At 36.3% G+C, this 6,398-nt stretch overlaps 1 pseudogene; it reads right to left on the reverse strand.

Moving 5' to 3' along the window:
• Positions 1-2,878: 2,878 nt before the first annotated feature.
• The window catches only part of LOC122359330, a 4,829-nt pseudogene continuing 1,309 nt past the window's right edge, over positions 2,879-6,398 (reverse strand).

Raw genomic sequence — 6,398 nt, forward strand, 5'->3', positions numbered from 1 at the left:
GCTTGAGTTATCTCATGGGATTTCTTAGGGGACTCTCTGCCTTGTTGTGATCTCCAGGAGGCAGCTTTATTCTCCAAAGGCCTCAGTAAGCTCACGGTCACCTGGTGGTTCTCCAGGAGAGCAATTAGCGCCTCAACACTTTGCGGTCCCTGTTGAGCCACATACCTCTTGGCATCTGCTGGCAGGCTGCGCACGCAATGGTCAATCACTACCCTCTCTATGGAGGATGGCCCGTCCCCTTCTTCCAGCCAGCTCCTCACCATTCGAGCCAATGTGGTTACCTGAGCCCGGGCTGGGAGGATAACCTGGTATCCCCAGCTATGAACTCGCTGTGCTTTGGCAGGTAGGCTAAGTCCATATTGGGCGAGAACCGCTCTCTTGACCAGTTCGTAACTGCCGGCCTCATGGACAGTGAGATCCCGACAGGCCTTCTGTGCCTCTTCGGTCAGAAAAGGAAGAATTAAATTTGCCCACTCTCTCCTTGGCCATCTCTCTCGCTGAGCGGTTCTCTCAAAGAGGACAAAGTAGGTTTCCACGTCATCATCCTCAGTCATCTTGGTTAGATAATCTTGAGGCCTCCTGCCCTGGGCCTCAGTCCTTCGACAGAGCTCTGTGACGACTGCATTCAGGGTGGTTTGGGCCTGCAGAATGGCAGTCAGGGCCTCTTCCATTTTTTTTTTTTTTTTTTTTTTTTTTTTTTTTTAAGAATCACAAGTCGGGCTTCTCTCTATGCCCGCATTCTCCACCATATATAAGCCCCTGACCACCAAATTGGTGTGACTAGCTCAGGTTGTCCACTCAGGAAATACAGCAGGCAGGTTTGTGGAACAGAACTCAGATTTCTTTATTTTGTAATAGGGTGAGGGAGAGGGGTTGGAAGAAACTATAACTAAAGCTGTTCCTTCTTTGCAGGCTGGTCTCTTGGCAGCCCCTCAATTTCCCTGAGGAAGGCAGAAGAAAGGGAGTTAGCGGAAGGTGTCCAGGCTACTCACGGCCACCGTGTACTTCTGTGGTTCAGGGGTTCCAGCATTCCGCCTCTGCTCCTCTTTCCTTGTCTCCCCCCTTACTGAGGCTTCTCCATTCTTTTATGTGGTGGTTTCTGATCGTGCCCAACAGTCTGCGCCTGAGGCTCCCTATTATTGAAGTAAGGATGAACACCTGTGTGGGAGCTATCCTTGGTCCTGATTACCTGGTGACCCCTTTCTTGTGGGGTTCTCCATGGTGCTGAAAGTGCTCAGGCTGCCTTGTGGGGACCGTTACTCTTCCTGGCCACCACAATACCTGGCAATATAATGCATTTATTTTTATATTTATGGTGAAGGGAGAGTATAATGGGAACCAATGGTGGGTCTGTCTTAAAGGAGCGAGTTGCGATTCTGACACTGAATCTACACTGGAAGCGAACAGTGACGTTTTCAAAGTACAAGTACTTTGTACCTTTATCCACATATTGTTCTCTCTTAACATGTGTAAATGTGTAAATGTCTGCAGCATCGAATATGCCTAAAGCACTGAATGTGGTCGGGTAAAAGAAGAGCATATTGGTATGATTGCCTCTGTCAGACATGAACAGATGCTTTTGTATATATTTGGTTTATACATGAGTTACACTCAAGTTGTAACTTAGTGCCCATCGACACATCAAAACTAGGCTAAGTTGTAACTTTCTTTACAGCTGGTGCTGTCGGCACCGGGGCACTAAGCCACAACTGGAACTGACTTATGTACTGGAGGCCCAAAGATATCACCATTTGTGGAAAGCAATTATCTGGCCCTATAGCTCAATATTCTTCCGGCTGTTTAATGGATTTGATATGTGCCAGCTATGCCTACATTAATGTATGGTCAAATCCCATACAACCCCCACAAATCCCCACTGACTAGAGATGACCCAGGTAACAAACCCAATTTGGAAATGCAGGCTCCTGAGACTGAGACAAAAGTCAGTATGTCTGTGTAATTTGAAATGCAGGTTTTGTGCATGAGCATCTGATTTTGTAATACAATCTGTGTTGTGTATATATTTCTCCAATGAAAAAAAAAAAAAATGGATATGATGGAGTCATTACACCAATGTTGTCCCCATACATGTTGTGCATGTGCAGGGTGACAAAGGCTGAATGGAAGAAGAATACATTCGACACTGTATAATCTTTGAATTGTGGCTTGTTTGTAAACAAATTTGTGGTAAAATAAAGTGAACAAAGGACGAAGTTCTTACTGACACAGTCTGGCACTTCACTGAAAATAAAGTTAATCAAATAAAATTTAACGTTTGATATCTGAAGAAAGTGTAGACTTAATTTGTACTCATAAATTATTAGTATGTTTAAATAAAAAATGACAAAATCATGGCAAGTAACATTAAATAAAACAGAAAAGAACAAATAATGAAAACGTAAATATATGAATAATAAATAACGGAAAATACGTTCAGAAGAAGAGAAACATCAGCCAAGAAATATTTTCCAAATTACAAATACTTTCCCAAGTTACACAAATTTTTCAAAATTGTTCATATAGACTTTTAAGGTACAGAGTCTAATTTACCTCTGCTACAAATTTTTGGATTGTGGTGGAAACCTGAGCACCTGAAAAAAAGCCACACATGCTGAGAACATGCAAACTCTTCTTGTGAGTGTCAATGATGTAAAATATTAAATTTAACTATTCCTAAATATTAAATTTTGAACGTTTAGTTAAATAATTGAATGACAGACAAAGCAGAATCATAGTAAAATAGATTCATGTAAAAGGTAAATTACTGAATGACTTATCTGAGTGTAATATGCTTGAATATATACATATTTAATTGTCCATATTGATACAATTCACAATACACTGAAATGCCACAATGACATTTCTTCAAACAGTTTGTTTATGTAATACCTACTTTTGATGCAACTAGATTTTTACACACTTGCCTGATATTTTTAAGTCTCATTCCATACAGAATAGGGTTAAGCACTGGCTGACACATCAAGAAATGAGCTGAAACGATTACACGTAACAAAGCTGGCATTCTGATATTATCAAACCTGCTTTGGATTGTTTCAAAAAAGCAGCCCAAAGAAAAGTTTAAAAGAGATATGATGTGTGTGCACAGGTGCTTAGAGCCTTCTGTTTAGCTTCTTTAGTAGAACTCAAACATATTTTTAGAATTCTTGTATATGAATAAATGATTAGCATCAGTGGGATCAATGCTGTCATCACATTAACATAAATGCCATAAGTGTTATTCAAAGAGGTTTTTGAACAAGCAAGTTTCACGAGCAAATAATTGTCGCACCATACTTTTCAATAATGTTTCACAGAGTTGCAATTTAAAATTAAAACATAAAAGAAATGAAAAAATTGAACAAAGCAGCATGACCACACCAATACAATTAACACACCCACCTAAAAGGGTCATGATTCTGTTATACTGCAATGGATAACAGATCGACACATATCTATCAAAGACATAACTGCTAAATTACAAAATTCAATCATTGCATATGTATACAAGCAAAATATTTGCAGGTAACAATAAATGAGAGAAATTTCATTGCTATTCCAAATAAGATTAACTTGAAGGAAGGAAATAAAGCTGTGCTGCTGCCATACAATTCATTAACAAACAGACTACAGAAAAAACATACATTGGTTTATGAAGGGCTTTTTGCTGAACAGATGACACCAATCAGAAAGCTATTGGCAAACAGGATTATCGAATAATCAGAACCGTTATCACAGCAAACAAGAAGTACTTCATCTTGAATTCCAAATTAAGATATCCAGTCAGTCTGATGGATGTAAAATTTATTACCATTTTCCATATTATTTGTTTGCTGTTCAGAAAAACAGATTGCAGAAAATTGTATACTGTATGTTTTCCTCACTAATGTATTCTATACGTATATTAGGCAATTAATAAATAAAAAAAACCTTCTTTACTGATGAGATGTTTTATGGAAAAAAAGATTAAAAAGTCATGGAAAAATCTAATCAAACTGAATTATGTTTGCTGGTGAAACATCTGCATTTATAATACAGGACACAGACAAAAGGAATGCTGGCATGACTGTTCCCAACTAATTTATTCCAGACTTCTATAGTTAGAAATACAATCAATACAGCAAATTATCTTAAATTAGTGTCAAGTGTAAATAAGTATGTCTTCTGGTGATTGGCATTCATTTATTAACTAACTACACTAGTCAACACATTGCAGTGGCTCAAAAGCTTTCATAGAAAGTTCTCCTAAAACTTAAAACCAAAACGTATTCTTGTCTAAGGACAACTCTGATTATCTTTTGATCCACTTTACTTTAGATAAATAATATTAAGAATAATAAAATAATATTGCAGCAAATGCCCTTACTGGAATGTACACCTTCGCTATCATCTCTTATCTAATAAACAGCAGCTGAAACCTCACAATATTTGAGTACTTGCACAAGAACAAGAGACAACATAACATTTCCTATACTGCAAATAGGAAAACTTAGAAAACAGGAGAGTTATTTCAGCTTTGCTATTTGTAATTAATTGCAAATGTGTTTTTGCCCTTTACTCACATAACACTTCAGCAAAACACTTTTGACAGTTCTCTGTTTCCCATGGCTACAGGTGATGATGAGGAGGGCGAGGCGATTTTTATGTAGTCTAACTAAATTAACTAGGGATGACACATTTTGAGACTTTACAGGATAGAAAGGCACATCCTTTTTCATGAAAATAAGCATCACGAATTTGCATTTTTTTCCAGTCACCTAATTTTAAATAGAGCTGTTTTCTTGTACACAGTCATTCTGTAATACACAGAACAAAGACAAACTATTTTATAAAATTTACAGGAGTACAGAAAACTATCTATCTATCTATCTATACCTCTATCTATCTATCTATCTATCCTATCTATCTATCTATCTATCTATCTATCTATCTATCTTATTTTGGTACATATTTTATTGTATATATTTGTTGTATGCATTTTGTTTGTATTGACATTCAAGTTATCATTTTGTGCAAAGAGCAAAATGTTTTGCTATACAAATTCTAAGTCGTTTTTGATCATGCTGAAAGGACAGGCAACTTTTAAATTAACTCATTGTATGTGCTTTTTCTCCATTTAGGAAATCAAGGTGTCATGAAAAATATTTCTTTCATACTAGATGGGCACAGAGGAATATATGATCAGAAATATATTTTATTGAGGATTTGTGCTATCTTTACTGTACCCAGTCATGATCATTTCTAACAGTGTACTCATCTATATAATATCACGTTGAAGAAATTCTACATAAGCCCACATGTATATCTTATTTGCAATTTGGCATGTGTTAATTTATATGGTGGATCTGCTGTTACACCTTTTGTTTTGACTAAAATTCTGACTGAGAATTATCCAGATAACATGGCTTTCTTGTCTTGTGCAAATCTTTACAATATTTTTTTACTTATGGTGGCTGTGACCTAGCTCAGACTTAACAGTTATGGCTTATGATCGATATATATCTATATGCTGTCGCTTTGGGATCTACGAGAAAAATAGTCACGCCAACAAAGAAGTGGTGATAGGTGTAGCGGTTTCTTGGTTTTTTGCCATTTTGTCACGATCAACTATCACTGGCTTCAATTCTAGCTAAATCTTAACATTTGTGGAGCAATTATTGAAAAAGTCTACTGTGACAACTTTTCTGTTGTAGAAGCTAGCATGCTCCTGACACTTTAAGTAATAGTATATATGGAGTTGTTATGATGCTCCCTTACTATCTTACTAGATTGTCATCATTTTCTATACTTATGTAAGGATCATCTTTATCTGCTTAAAAAGGATTGTCAAAAGCAGGTAGTGTCAAATTCAGCACATGTGTCACATCTAGTAGCATTACTAAATTTTTGTCAATGGTGAGTTACTTTGAATTATTCCAAAGTCGATTTAATATGCGTCATGTGCCTTACACTGTTCGTGTTGTATTCTCTTTATATATTCTTATTTTGTCCCCTATTATAAATCCAATCATGTATGGAGTAAAACAAAAAAGATAAAGGGAAGCCATTATTAAAAGGAATGTCATAGATTACACTTAAAACAAAATTGGAACCTGAAGACAAATTCTATCCCTCTATCTTTAAACAAATGTGGAAGTGTATATCTAAATAACGCCTAAAATGAATGATAAACGTACATATTTTATACTGTGTTACTTAGTGTACATAAAACTTTAGCTTGGCATATGTAAAATGCACTGTAATGTTCTTTGTTTAGTGTAAGGTTGCTGAGCAGTTTATAGTTTAAAGAAAATTTTATCACAGTATGCACTATGAAATACAATATGTCTCATATTTGTATGTAGTAATATCTGCTTTTTCTTTTCAAAAACCAGATCAAATTTAGGCAGTTTGTTTACATT

Source organism: Puntigrus tetrazona, chromosome 15, assembly GCF_018831695.1.
Source record: "Puntigrus tetrazona isolate hp1 chromosome 15, ASM1883169v1, whole genome shotgun sequence".
Lineage (NCBI taxonomy): Eukaryota > Metazoa > Chordata > Actinopteri > Cypriniformes > Cyprinidae > Puntigrus > Puntigrus tetrazona.